The 16,080-nt window shown below is 37.8% G+C and overlaps 1 protein-coding gene across 4 annotated transcripts in view; it reads left to right on the top strand.

The window, feature by feature from the left end:
* PLXNB2 (plexin B2) overlaps positions 1-16,080 on the top strand; it is a 522,361-nt gene that overhangs the window by 325,404 nt on the left and 180,877 nt on the right. The gene's annotated exons all lie outside the window — the stretch shown is intronic.

Raw genomic sequence — 16,080 nt, 5'->3', positions numbered from 1 at the left:
GAGATATAAAGTAAAGGTAGAATTTCTTTCGAGTTAAGTTTGATTTATGGGGACTTTAAATACTATCCATATTGTATTCTTGTAAAATTAAAAAAAAAATGATCTGCATTTCCCCTTTCAAAGATGGGTGAATGGTGGTTTTAAATGGAAAATGGGTTTCTTTTATGTAGGACCCAGAGTGTAATTTATAATTATGGTTGATTTTATCAAACACTTCTCAGATGAAATTATAGCAATATTTCTAAATGGAAAATATTTTCCAACAGCTGTGGAAATCTGTATTTCCCCCACATCTGTTTTTTCTATTAAATCTTCTTTTTTACATCTCCAAATAGCTAAGTGGCAGCACCTAGCTGACCTGAGCTCATCTCAAAAATATGCAATAAAAGAAATTACTTTTCCCTTTAAAGTGTGTTATAGGGAGATACTGTCATGTTCCAACATATGGTAATTCATCACTTCACACCTAATAAATCTTTATATGCAAGAGAAGTAGGTTGATATAACACTTCTCCCTTCCCATGATTCTTGGGAAAACATCAAAAGGTGCAGAAAAGCCACAGGAAGGATTGATAGCTAAATGCTTTTGAACTATCAAGGATACCCAGCTTCAAACCAGAAAATTTCTGATCTTGGATTATTTAAAACCAGTTGTCTCCCAGCTATGTTCAGTAGTGATGCTCCCCCTCCCCACGTGATAATAATTACTATCTGCTAAAGCAAAGAGAATAATAATTGACCTTTGTATTGGAGCATAACATTTTGCTCAGTGCAACTTGCTGTTGTTAATGAGTTAGAACTTTTTAAATAGAATATAATTGCCAGCTTCTTGTTTGCTCTGACATGATGATGAGCTTTTTACCTTAGAGTATAGGATTATATCATATTTGTTTCAGAAGACAGTGAATCCTGAATATTGCAGAGACTCATAAAAACAAGAATATTCTGCTTGGGTTGAAAAAAATATGAAACAACTGTGTTCTGCACTCTTGCAAAATTATTATATTATGTCTTTCCAGTTAGACACTGATTTTCCAACACAATTTCTCCACAGAATGAATCACATTTAGATATTTAATCACAGTTCAGGACTGTTGGCAAAGCACTTATAATTTTCAATCAGTTACTGATGATTCAGTTTATCCAGTTGTGGAATGATCTCTCTGTCCTTAGGAAACCATACTTCTAATCATATTCTAATATTTGTCCTCTCTTATATATCAGTAAATTTAGGTATCCCGTTGAACATAAGGATAGAATTAGTCACACCTGATTGATTTCCACACTCATCCCTGGGTGAGCAGCAGGAAATGTTGGGCTTTTTGGCTAGACTGGCAAGTCAGAAAACATGTGGCAAACTATATGCTTATTACTATCTGTTGTGTTTGGGCCTGGGCCAGCTGTTGCCCCCACAGATGGGGGAGATGCGGCACACAGTGACTCTGAAAGCCTGGCTGACAGCCAGGAAGATGTAGCAGGCAGTCAGGAAGATGTGGCTGACAGCCAGGAAGATGGGGCAGACAGTCAGGAAGATGGGGCAGAGAGCCAGGAAGAATTGGCAGACAGCTCAGAGGATGGGGCTGGCAATTCGTCGGATAGTTTATCCTCTCTCAGTTCGTCTGCAGGACAATACATTAATTTACGCAACCGAAGGGCCTTACGAAGAAGGGATCGCTTTAAGCAGCATGAGAAGGCATGATAAGCACACCAGGGCTGGGTGTGGTTCCCTTAATGAGGGCTAACGGCATAAAATGGGAACGGGGCCAAGGCAAACTGTGGCTGTTTATCTGGGTGGTTTGTGTGGCGTCGTTGTTCCTGCTTTGAAGTTTCTGCTCTTGGATTTCAACTCAGCATTTTGGGAGTTGAAAACTCTGGGACAAGCTGCTGCTTTTGTGCTGTGAAAATTCAGAGACCTCTTGGAACATTTATGCTCCATGACTTTTGTATTTGTTTGCTTTTCCACGAACTTTGTAGCTGACTGAATTTTCAACTAATCCTGTGTGTTACTCCTGAAAGTAAGGACCGTTTGCTTTAGACTTTTTCTTTACTGTTTAATACAAGTTTGCTGACTAACTCTGCACGTGTGTGACTGACCTTCTTTCCTGGACCATTAATCATAGTTCCCTCTAAGCTGAGCAGTGAGCAATCGCTCACTTAAAAATCATCATCAACTCAGAGTTTTCCAAACCTGCCCAGAAGCCGAGAGGAAAAGAGTGAGAGGGAAGGGGAGAGAGAGGAAGAGAGGAAGAGAGAGGAAACAGATAGAAAAAAGAGAGGGAGGAAAAGAGAAAGAAAAAGAATGGGAGTAAGGAAGAGAGAAAGAAAATCAAAATCTAGTTTGAAACTAGCTCAACTATTTAAGTGGCATTTTGATATTGATAGAGTTGCCCTATTATGATCTCGCTGTTATAGACACACAGTACAGTATTTTATTTTGAAATTCTCTGAGGCAAAACAGGGTGGGTTTTTTATTTATTTGTTTGTTTGTTTGTTTGTTTATTTATTTATTATTTCTGTGCCGCCCAGTCCTGAAGGGACTGCCGCTCAGACACTATACTTTTCCGCCCCCCCCCCCCCAAAAAAAAATTAGAGGGAACACTGCCATTAATCATTGCTTGAGGCCGGTCAGGCAGAACACTATCAAGATACCACATGGATATATTTATACAGTGATCAAGAGTTCTGCTCAGTTCATAGGTCGCTTTTCCTAATAAGTGAAAACAGAGAATTCTCTTCATAAGGAGATAATGTTAAACCTCCCTGGGAAAATATATGATGAATAATAAGAAAATATTTATAGCTCTGACTTATTAATTTCATGAAATGTATGTTTGCTGTTGTCTTTAGCCTCACGGACCTGTCTGACCTTTGGAATGTAGCTCTTAAATAGTTTATACCGCAAGGCATGGGGGAGTTGAGATATTCCTTCCCCCTAGGCCATTACAAGTTATGCATGGTATGTTTGTGTGTATGTTTGGTTTTATAATAGGGGTTTTTAGTTGTTTTTTATTATTGGATTGTATATGTTGTGTTTATTATTGTTGTTAGCCGCCCCGAGTCTGCGGAGGGGGCGGCATACAAATCCAATAAATTATTATTATTATTATTATTATTATTATTATTATTATTATTATTATGCAGGACTATAGATGGAGATTTTTATTTTTATATGTATTTTTTTATAGAACATGTTTTTATATGTTGTAAGCTGCCCCGAGTCTTCGGAGAGGGGCGGCATATAAATCCAATAAACAAACAAATATCCAGATATAGTACAGATGAGAGCTGTGAATTGAGTGATGATTTGAAGGACAACTTTATTTAGTCCATTTTTCTAAACCAGTGATGGAGAACCTTTTTTGGTTCACATGCCAAAAGGGTGGGTGTGGGTGTGGTAGCATGCATGCACATGCCTTCCCTACGCCCCCCTGCATGGTCACCCCCCCCCCTCTATGCATGTGCACAGGCTTTTTTGAAGCCTGGTAGGCAGTGGTGGGTTCCTACCAATGTGGTCCAGAGAGCCGCACTGGTATGAACCCATTGATTTTCGGCAATTTTTTTTTAAGGTGTCGCTGTGTGGAAGAAGCCTTCCCACCTGCCCTGGTCTTAATTCTGACCTTTAATTCTTCATTTGAAGCACAGTTGAGTGCTTCTTCCACACAAAGACACCGTCTAAATTGTTACCTCACAGCCACAGGAAGTGGAGGAGCACTAGGTCTGAATAGGAGCCCCACACACGAGTCTAGACTTCAGGATTCGTCATATCTGGGGTTCTAAGGGGTGGATCCTAGCAATTATGCAAATGACTGACTCGATCTCCCAGAATGATTGGTCGAAGATAATCCATTCTGAAGCCTGGTTCCACTGGATGACTGTGTTTATGTATTTTATATATTGGTTTTTTTTTCTTTTGAGACTTTTTAATGTAAAACTGTTAATTTAGATTTTATTAGATTTGTTACCATGTATTGTTTTTATCACTGTTGTTAGCCGCCCTGAATCTACGGAGAGGGGCGGCATACAAATCTAAATAATAATAATAATAATAATAATAATAATAATAATAATAATAATAATAGTAATAATGAGAAGAGGCATTCAGATAAGGTCACAACGCTTCTTCTTTCTATCCTGCTTCTTAAATAAATAGAAGGCGACAATTAGAAGGTTTTTTTATTTTTATTTTTTTAAAATTAATTTTTAACAAATTTAAATTACACACAACATAAAACAGTGCATAGTGAAATGTGCCCCCCACCCAGACACATACACATTCCCCACCACCAAATCGGGGGTGTTCTTATATAGTCCACTTGACCCAAGAGCAATATATCTATTTACATATTATAGAGTGATTCCAATTTATTTCTTGTAGCTTGGTCTCGAATTCTGCTCGTCATATATCGTCTTACCTTGTCCCACCATCCCATCAGTTGTTCCAACTCAGTTTCATTTTCCGAATTTATCCTTTTATCCATAATTTCAAACTGAATATGGTCCACCATGTACCTATACCAATTTTGCATTGTCCATTTTGTCGCATCCTTCCAACCAAAGACTATTACTGCCTGAGCGCTTTCTATTGCTGCTTTTTTTATTTCTCTAAATTCTCCCATCGCATTGCTTTTAACTAGTACTGCCATTTCCTTAGTGATTGTCCATTGTATATTTAGCATTCTACTGATATCCTCTTTCACTTTTTGCCAAAATTCCTGCACTATCGGGCATTCCCAGAACATATGCATAAACACTCCTTTATCTTGACACCCGTGCCAACAATTCCCATTCTGCTGAAAGTGTGCGAATTGAACGGGAGTAAAATACCACTTATGTAATATTTTCCTTCTCATTTCCCTGATTCTTGTATTTTTAATTTTCCCTATATTTTCTACTATATTTTCCATCTCTTGTACCTCTACTTGTATCGCATTTTGCCACCATTTAGTCAATCCTTCAATCGTGGGTGACAATTAGAAGGTGACTATAAGAATCATTGAAAAATGAAATAGCCAAGACTGCTACTATCTAGAGACTGTAACAGTTAAAACCTCTTACTTATACAAAAGAAAAATCAGAGTAGACATAAAGAGAATGATAGAACATTTCTCCTTGAAAACCCTGTACAAGAATAAATGAAGATTAATTAAAATTTCAGAACTTTCCTAAATGTTGGCATAGGCTTCAAAGACTGTCTTCCTGGGCATCTTCAGAAGCTGGTTTATAAGAGATTTATTTATTTATTTACTTATTTATGTGTTAGAAACATAGAAACATAGAAGACTGACGGCAGAAAAAGACCTCATGGTCCATCTAGTCTCCCCTTATACTATTTCCTGTATTTTATCTTACAATGAATATATGTTTATCCCAGGCATGTTTAAATTCAGTTACTGTGGATTGACCAACCACGTCTGCTGGAAGTTTGTTCCAAAGATCTACTACTCTTTCAGTGAAATAATATTTTCTTACGTTGCTTTTGATCTTTCCCCCAACTAACTTCAGATTGTGTCCCTTTGTTCTTGTGTTCACTTTCCTATTAAAAACACTTCCCTCCTGGACCTTATTTAACCCTTTAACATATTTAAATGTTTCCTTCTGTCCTCCAGACTATACAGATTGAGTTCATTAAGTCTTTCCTGATACGTTTTATGCTTAAGACCTTCCACCATTATTCTTGTAGCCCGTCTTTGGACGCGTTCAATTTTGTCAAGTGTTCGATTTTGTCAAGTGTTACACTTGTATGCTGCCCATCTTACCAAAGGTGACTCTGGGTGGCTTACAATTGTATTACAGTAGCCCAAATGGATATCATTAAAGCAAGGTATGTTTTTTTCCCAGAGAAGGCCACAGGTTACATACCAATTGGTATAAAGAAATGAATAAGGAATAAAAGTCCTGATTAGTACAACTACCTGAAATTTCATGGTTATTTTAGAGTCCAGAAGAACCCCCACCAACTAGAGTTCTTGCCAGCAACAAGAAATTGGCAGTAAACTAAATTGCAAATGAGAATTCTCAGTCTTTCAAGTGTTCATTTCAATTTCCTCAAACTGATAGTTTGTTGAATGTCCACAATAGTGTGACTAGATGTGCACTCAGCCCACTCGTCTCTGATTCTTCTCTGAACAAATAAAGTTATGGGCCAATGGTAAAATAACATTGGCTGAGCCATTCTAAATCAGACTCTTTCTATTACACATTTGATCTTTAAGATATTTCTGACAGTCTCAAAATGGGTGAGCAGTGTGGTCGGGCGGTAGGAAAAGCAAGTAGGATGCTTGGCTGCATAGCTAGAGGTATAACAAGCAGGAAGAGGGAGATTGTGATCCCCCTTATATAGAGCGCTGGTGAGACCACATTTGGAGTACTGTGTTCAGTTCTGGAGACCTCAGCTACAAAAAGATATTGACAAAATTGAACGGGTCCAAAGACGGGCTACAAGAATGGTGGAAGGTCTTAAGCATAAAACGTATCAGGAAAGACTTAATGAACACAATCTGTATAGTCTGGAGGACAGAAGGGAAAGGGAGGACATGATCGAAACATTTAAATATGTTAAAGGGTTAAATAAGGTTCAGGAGGAAAGTGTTTTTAATAGGAAAGTGAACACAAGAACAAGGGGACACAATCTGAAGTTAGTTGGGGGAAAGATCAAAAGCAACATGAGAAAATATTACCAACGTGGTTGGTAAATCCACAGTAACTGAATTTAAACATGCCTGGGCTAAACATATATCCATTGTAAGATAAAATACAGGAAATAGTATAATGGCAGACTAGATGGACTATGAGGTCTTTTTCTGCCGTCAGTCTTCCACGTTTCTATGTTTCTATATGCTTTTTGATCTAAGGCATGGAATACATTTATCACATTAGGTTTGATTTCTAGCAAATGTTTGTATTAGAGTTTGGAGACAGACGATATTGAAACAGAATAGGACAGTGATGGTGAATCTTTTTTGGTTTGCATGCTAAAAGGGAAGTTATGGGGAGCATATGCATGCTGACAGCCACAATTCCATGTGCCCCCCCCCCCGCCCCACCTGCAGGCATGCCCCGAGCTCCTAGCTTACAATGGCACACTCATTGTTCCCACTTCCCAGGCTTCAGAGTATTTCTAGGAGCCTGGGTAGGCTGAAAATGGCCTTCCGGTCACAATTTCCGGTCACAATTCAAAGTGTTAGTTATGACCTATAAAGCTCTTCATGGCATCGGACCAGGATATCTACAAGACTGCCTTCTGCCGCACGAATCCCAGCGACCGGTTAGGTCCCACAGAGTTGGCCTTCTCCGGGTCACGTCGACTAAACAATGTCGTCTGGCGGGACCCAGGGGAAGAGCCTTCTCTGTGGTGGCTCCGACCCTCTGGAACCAGCTCCCCCCAGAGATTAGGATTGCCCCCACCCTCCTTGCCTTTCGTATTAAAACCCACCTCTGCCATCAGGCATGGGGGAATTGAAACATCTCCCCCTTGCCCATGTAGTTTTTGTGTATGATTCGATTGTGTGTTTGTTTTTTATATATTGGGGTTTCCTTTTTGGACTTTTTAATCTAAAACTGAAATTTAGATTTCTAAATATTAGATTTGTTACTATGTACTGTTTTTTACCATTGTTGTGAGCCGCCCCGAGTCTGCGGAGAGGGGCGGCATATAAATCCAATAAATCTAATCTTCCCCACCCCATGGAGTCCAGAAATGGCCCCTTTCCCAACACCCAGTGGGCCCAGAAAGCACAAAAACCAGCTGGTTGGCACACTGATGTACACCAGACCTGACCTCATGTGCCCACCAATGTGGCTTCTGCGTGCCACTTGTGGCACACGTGACATAGGTTTGCCATCACGGGAATAGGATAACATTCACATTTAACTAAGAGTTAAAGTTTGGGCTTAAAATAGTTTTGTCTCACTTTTGATCTATATGAGCACCACAAAGTACTTTAGTGAAGGTTTTTTTTTGTTGCCTCCAACTGTTATGATCAAAGAGAAGTTCTCTGATTTGTCATTGAGATGATTTACCATTCAATACAAATTGCTGCTACCGTATTTTTCGGAGTATACGATGCACTAGAGTATAAGATGCACCTTAGTTTTTTTGGGAGGAAAATAGGGAAAACAATCTGCTTACCAAATATTCATCTTGCTAGCATCCTTAGCAAACACATTATTTTATCCCCTGGTTAGAGCTTTAAAAAAACTTTATTCGGAGAGAGTAGCAATGAAAGAGCTTGCAAGCCAGTAAGAGCTGGGAACATCATTAGCACCTGGAAAGAAACATTTGGAGCAAGTAGAGCAATGGAAAAAATCCCTGGAAAGACTTAGGGCTTGGAAAACATTCTTCACAGAGAGTAACAGTGAAAGAGCTTGCAAGCTGGTAAGTGCTGGGAACATTATTAGCACCTGATTAGGGCTGGAAAGAAATGTATTCGGAGCAAGTTCGAGCAATGAAAAAAATCCTGCAAAGACTTAGGGCTTGGAAAATATTCTTCGCAGAGAGAAACAATTAAACAGCCTGCAAGGGTAGATCGTTAGCAGCTAGTTAGGGCTGGGGGGGGGGGAAAGCTGCATTCAGAGTATAAGACGCACCTAAATTATCAGCCTCTTTTAGGGAGGAAAAAGGTGCATCTTATACTCCGAAAAATATAGTAATTCCCTATTAGGTGGTTGAGTTCCAAGTTACTCTCATAAGATTTAAAAGAAAAATCATAAAAACTAGTTTGGTGTTTCTTTTGCACAAAATGGCATTGCACCAGAATATCTCCGAGACCGCCTCCTGCCGCACAAATCCCAGCGACCGATTAGGTCCCACAGAGTGGGCCTTCTCTAGGTCCCGTCAACTAAACAATGTCGGTTGGCGGACCCCAGGGGAAGAGCCTTCTCTGTGGCGGCACCGGCTCTCTGGAACCAACTCCCCCCGGAGATTAGAACTGCCCCTACTCTTCCTGCCTTCCGTAAACTCCTTAAAACCCACCTTTGCGGTCAGGCATGGGGAAATTAAACATCTCCCCCTGGGCACGTTTAATTTATACATGGTATGCTTGTGTGTGTGTCTGTTAGTATAGGGTTTTTTTTTAATCTTTAAATATTTTAATTAATTGGATTATTATGATTTGTTTCACTTGTTGTGAGCCGCCCCGAGTCTTCGGAGAGGGGCGGCATACAAATCCAAATAATAAATAAATAAATAAATAAATAAATAAAATGGTTTCCTAAAATAGATAATAGAAATGCATCAAGCAGATTTTTAAAAAATCCAGTAAACAAATCAAATACGATTCGCCTTGGCTGTTTATATATGTATTACATTATTTCTCTCAACAGGAATGTCAGGAAAGGTTGAAGCACGAGATGAGCTGCTTTATTGTTTGGTAGGTTTTTAAAGAAAAGAAAACAATGAAGGCCTATCTATTATTGAGTGCACTTGAAAAGTTTAAAGCATTTGGAAGAGTGGCTTATCCTAAGCACAATGCCACAGACGGTTTAATTCATGTAACATAGCAGTTTAGTGTGGGCAGGAATTCATTTGTTTTGTTTTTTCAATAATTATTATTAATTTTTGGTCCTCGTGCATCTCATGTTGTGAGCATTTGCTTTCTGAATTTCATACATCCGTACAATGGTTTTAACAATATTTTTTTCTTGAATAACTACAATTCATTTTTACCATCTCATTTTTGATACTTAACTTCTATTATCATCCTTCCATTTCTAAATCTTCTAGCACTTTTATCACATTTCTTTTCATCTTAATATTTATTTTTTAGTCTTCCCCCCTCTTATTTTATCTGAATTTTAATTCTCTTTTCTTCCCCCCACTTTTTTCCATTCTTTTTATTTATTTATATTTATTTATTTATTTTGTCCAATACACAATACACATTGAAGAGAATAGACCAGTAGTAATATATATAAAGAAAAGGATAGAAGAAAAGATATAAAAATAGAGGAGAAGATATATGAAAGGAAGAAAAAAATATATGAGATAAAGGAGAGACAATTGGACAGGGGACAGAAGGCACACTAGTGCACTTATGTACGCCACTTCCTGACCTCTTAGGAACCTGGATAGGTCAATCATGGATAGTCTAAGGGAAAAATGTTGGGGGTTAGGGGTTGACACTACTGAGTCCGGTAAAGAGTTCCACGCTTCGACAACTCAATTGCTGAAGTCATTTTTTACAGTCAAGTTTGGAGCGGTTAATATTAAGTTTGAATCTGTTGCGTGCTCTTGTGTTGTTGCGGTTGAAGCTGAAGTAGTCATTTCATTCTAGTAGTCTTGTCCTTTCATTCTAATAATCAAAGATGTGGTCTTTCTCCACCATATACATTTCTAAAATTAATACGTCCTCTTTTCTAAACAAGAGGGGTGGCATACAAATCTAATAAATTGAATTGAATTAAATTGAATAATCAAGAAATGGTTTTTGCCTCTTTTCCATCTTTTTCATATGTTCGTACTCTTTAATATAAGCTGATTTTATCCTTTTAACAGATCTAATAATTCCATCACTTTATCACATTTCTAACAATCATTCAAAACTATTTTTTATCTCTTGTTCCATGCACACACAACATTTTTCAAAGTTTATTGTAATTAACATATACATTCTTCATATATTTTCTTATACTATTTTAATAACTTCATTTCTACAGATTGTTCATGAATATATTCAGTACAAGTCATCTTCTTTCAAATCTTTTCCATACTATGTGAAATCTTCCCCTTCTGTTCTCATCCCCCTTTCACCCTCAATATTACCATCATCCCTTTATTATTTTTTCTTCCTTGTTCATTTTCAGGTTCCTCCGTTTCTTTCGCTCTTTCAGAATCCTCTGTATATTCCTCATAAGCCTGGTCTGCACTTATTATTCTTTCCATTCTACTCTCCAGTTTTAGTTCTATGCAATCCATATCATCAGGTATTTTTATTATTTTTATTATTATTATTATTATTATTATTATTATTATTATTATTATTATTATTTATTAGATTTGTATGCCACCCTTCTCCAAAAATTTGGGGCGGCTCACAGAATAAGTATAGAAACAAAGCATACAAAACAAATCTAATACATTAAAAAAACTACAGCTAAAACCTTATATATTACTTAATCAGACAATCCAACCACATTTATGGGTCAGGGGGGCAAGATCTAATTGCCCCAGGCCTAGCAACATAGGTGAGTCTTAAGACTCTTGCCGGAAGGCGAGGAGGGTGGGGGCAGTACGAATCTCTAGGGGGAGCTGATTCCAGAGGGCCAGGGCTCCCACAGAGAAAGCTCTTCCCCTAGGCCCTGCCAAACAACATTGTCTGGTTGACGGGACCTGGAGAAAGCCAACTCTGTGGGATCTAACCGGCCGCTGGGATTTATGCGGCAGAAGGCAGTCCTGTAAATAATCTGGTTTGATGCCATATAGGGCTTCGTAGGTCATTACCTTTGTAGGTCATTTCCTTCATTCCCATACACTGTTTGTTTATAATGTCCTTAATATCATGATGGATCCATTCCATATCTTTATTCCCACTTATTATCATTTTTACAATCCAACCAATTTTCAAGAGGAAAAATCCGGAGACTTTACCATCTCTTTTCCCTTTTTTTGGTTTACTCAGCTGTTTTGCCCAGCAGAAACAAAAGTTCTAAGGCTTGCACCCAGTGGTGGGTAGTAGCCAGTGTGGTCAGGTGCTCCATCCCGGTAAGAAATTGCAGGATGCGCACGCATGCCCCCACGCGAGATTTGGCTTCTGCATATGTGCAACAAGTGAAACCTCATGCAATTTTGCTCTGAATGAAACCTCGCTCTTGCGCGTGTCCTTGCACAAGATTTTGCTTGCTGTGCATGCGCAGAAGCCACATTTTGTGCTGATGGGCACCCGCGCACCCACCAGATATGCACATGATGGCTTCGGAGGGCGCACCTGTAGCGCCAAAGATGACCGTCCCTTCACTGCTTACACCCTTCTTTTGTTCTTTAAAATGACTCTCCTGCTTCAATATTATTCCTTTTTATTATATAAATATAATACATATATAAATGAGCCAGTAGTGATCAATTTGGCTATAATAAAGTAGAAACAGATTCCAATTCAGATTTCAATACTTCCGTCTTTAAAACAAAGTATTTCTGAAACCACATCTTCTTTTAAAGATTCAAACAAACTTATAAAGCATTTTCTTCAAAACCCTTTTAATATGCTTGTCCCGCCACTGACATTTACCTTCTATATTCTTTCCCCTCATATCTTTGGGGATTTTTTTTTAAGTAAAGATTTTTTTTGCCTAGATCACAAACCACTCGCTTTCCTCTCCTGCTCAGTCTTAGTTTTTCTTTTGGCTTCATGGCAGCCATGTTGGCTGGCGCTACTTCATACCATTGGCTGAAGGAGGTTTCCAGCTCAGGGAGGGGAGGTGTGGCTTCCCTCGACCTTCCTGGCAATCCCCCTTTGCTTTGTCCCCTGTACAGGGAGGCTTAGGTCCCAATCCAAACCCTCAGATGTGTAGTGTTTGGAACTGGCTGCGAAACTGGCGGTCTGGCTTCCAATATCGCCGAAAGCAAAATCAGAAGTCAACAGGGATTCATTTGTATTCCACTGACCAAAAATAATAATCCAGATAACAAAATTCTTTTTTTTTTTGCCTCTGAATAACTTTAAAATAGTAGTTAACTGCACTTTCCAAATATGTAGATCCTCCTAATAGTCTGAAATCATTTGGGTTTTTTTCCATTCTGTTGTTTGAGCTCATAGGAGCTCATAATATTCTATAAAACACAGTTCTGGATATTGAGCTTGTTAATGAAAACATCTAATCATGTTCTTGGATCTTAACATTGCTTCAGTCATAAAAAGAAAAATGGCTGCTATTTTGTCTTTGGGGGGGCAAAGTCTCATCTTGGAAGACATTCTAAAAGTTACAATTTATTGTCAATGAATATGGTACACTTAATATTCAGGCTTTTATTCCTAAAGTTGAAAACGAACCTTCTTATAAAATGCCTGCAATGTGATGGAGCCATCTAAAATAGTTTGCATGCAAATTGTATTTTACCTTTCTTAATAACAACCATTTTCTTCTCCTATTGTAAGAAGAGACACCTGCAGTGTGCTATCCTTTTGTATCCGTCTTTGACAATTTTTTTCAAAGTACTTTCTGCTTCTTGAAAATATTTTACTCTATAACTGAATATTGCTCTTCATCGTGCATATTTATTGGTAATAATTTGACAAATTTGCTTTCCACGAGAAGGATTTGACTTAGCGGAATTGTAAATAAGTAACCCCAGCTCCTGGGGAGTGTGAATGGGTAGAGGAAGAGAACAGGTTTCTCAAAACAGAATGCTTTGCAATTCAATTAATCCCAACAGATGTACAGGGCAAATGAGCGGCCTTGACGGTTTTCGGAGGATGAAAAAAGAATGCACACAGCTTGAGATTGGAACTGAAAGGAACTGCATAACTAATAAGGTTCTGTGTCAAAGACCCTTTATACCTCACAGTTCTGGGAGATTTCTGAGAACCGTCCTGAACTGGCACTGCGGTGGGATGGGAATTTAAATATGTCTAAAAAAGAAAGATTGAGTATCAGGCCGGGAATAAAGAAGCTTATTTATGTATTTATTTATATGTCAGATTTAGGTACCACCCATCTGACTCTCAGAGTAACTTAATATATGTGTTTTGACAAATCCCATGGATCCATTTCTAGTGTTTCATCTTAAGCAATATAAGTTTGCCATCTTTCATCTCTTGAACAAGGACCATGCTTTATTATATTCTGTAATGTCCTTCTTCACAGGGGCTCGGTTGCAGGAGTAACTAAATAATCAGAACAGTGCCATACCTAGCTGAGCTTGGAAATGAGAAGCCTGGTTCAGATCTTAATTTTAATGTGAAGCTCCTAAGGTGGTTTTGGCAAACGTGCAGTCTTTATCCACACAATCCATTTTAAAATGAGAAAAAAATAGGAAATCAAGGATTCGTCTGTACATGTTGCAATTTGCATATTAATCATAATTGGAGTAATCAGGGTATGTTCATATTACTGTAATGTCCGAAATTTTGAAATCATTTTATTTATTAGAATGTATTGAATAGGCATGATTAATTCGCAAATAGTAATTATGTTGTCATGTTTGAGAGTTCAAAACTCATTTAAGCAAATGGATTGTTCTCCCATGTAAAGGAGGGGGCAATGCTCCATCTGGGCAATATTTACATGAATACATGAAGCAGAAAACAGAAAGGCTTTTTGAATAACCTCCTGCAGTAAAGGCAGCAGGTATAATAAACTTATTTCACCTGAAATGAGAATTGCCGGGGCCAAAAGAAGGACTTTGGGAATTGTTTCAGGGCCGAGGAATAATCTTCCTCTCCCCATCCACCCTCCCCAATTTTTTTTATTATTTTTTTTAACAAATGTATCAGTGCATGAACAGTGTAGCATCTGGGTGTCATACAATCTAATACAAATAAAATTAATACATTCAATAAATTCAATAATAAGGTCCAGGAGGGAAGTATTTTTAATAGGAAAGTGAACACAAGAATGAGGGGACACAATCTGAGGTTAGTTGGGGGAAAGATCAAAAGCAACATGAGAAAATATTATTTTACTGAAAGAGTAGTAGATCCTTGGAACAAACGTCCAGCAGACATGGTAGATAAATCCACAGTAACTGAATTTAAACATGCCTGGGATAAACATATATCCATCCTAAGATAAAATACAGAAAATAGTATAAGGGCAGACTAGATGGACCATGAGGTCTTTTTCTGCCGTCAGACTTCTATGTTTCTATGTTTCTGTGTTACTACATTAAACCAACTTATATATTTCTAATAATACTACACATTTATATTAACTTGCATTCTGTCATTATTCAATTATTCTATATTTTCTCCTATTGCTTTTATTTTATTATATCAAAATGTATACTCTAATATTCCCCCTTTCTCTTATTTCTATCTCTTATTCTAACTTTAAATCATGTCACCCTTTATTAAAAAAAACATTTTTTCGATCCTACCTAACTTCTAATCATGTCACCTACCTAAAAATGATAAGAAAGCGAGAGAAAAGGAAAAGCAAATCAAAACAACAAAAAGGAGAAGACATCTATACATCATCTCTTGTCCGCTTCAATATTTTAATTGCTATGATTTTTTTGACTTGCCTCCCAAATTCCGCTCTTGGATCTTTATCTCTGACGGCATCTACTTCTCGGCTGTGGCTGTTTAATGTAGGTATTTCTCCCACGTCTTCCACTGCCTAATTTCCAAAACGTCTACTTAAAAAAGAATTATCTTCCTCTTGAGGTGCATGAAAAATATCAGATTTTTTGGCATCTCAAGAGAAAGGTCAATCCAGTGAGCAAAATAACTGAACCAGAAAAGTCACAGATAGCTTATACTATATGAAATAAATCATAAAAATTATTCAAAAATTTGCAGCAGGTAGGCAAGGAATAGAGCTAAGTGTAGAATGTGTGTGTGTACATGTCTACCAGAGACTGGAGAAACTGAAATAACCTTTTTTAATGAATGAATTTTGAAATTACCGTAATACAATTAGGATATTAGCAGCAAAGTAAACATAGAAACATAGAAGATTGATGGCAGAAAAAGACCTCATGGTCCATCTAGTCTGCCCTGATACTATTTCCTGTATTTTATCTTAGGATGGATATATGTTTATCCCAGGAATGTTTAAATTCGGTTACTGTGGATTTACCAACCACGTTTGCTGGAAATTTGTTTCAAGCATCTACTACTCTTTCAGTAAAATAATATTTTCTCACGTTGCTTCTGATCTTTCCCCCAAATAACTTCAGATTGTGCCCCCTTGTTCCGTCCGCATTGTTTTCTTTCAACTGTACCTACCTATGTTCAGGAATGTCAAATATCAGTTCAGTGGGATTACATAATATTTGGCCAATTTAACAGAAGTGAGATGGATCAGTTTTCTCTATTTTTATAAGCAATCTGTCCAAGTAAAATTCTCACTTAAATACAAGCTTTGCATCCAGCAAACCTGACAATTAGCTGTGACCAACCAATTTGATTGGTTGGGCATGTAAGG

The sequence above is a fragment of the Erythrolamprus reginae genome, chromosome 6 (genome assembly GCF_031021105.1).
Source record: "Erythrolamprus reginae isolate rEryReg1 chromosome 6, rEryReg1.hap1, whole genome shotgun sequence".
Classification (NCBI taxonomy): domain Eukaryota; kingdom Metazoa; phylum Chordata; class Lepidosauria; order Squamata; family Dipsadidae; genus Erythrolamprus; species Erythrolamprus reginae.
This window is presented reverse-complemented; position numbering and strand designations above follow the sequence as displayed.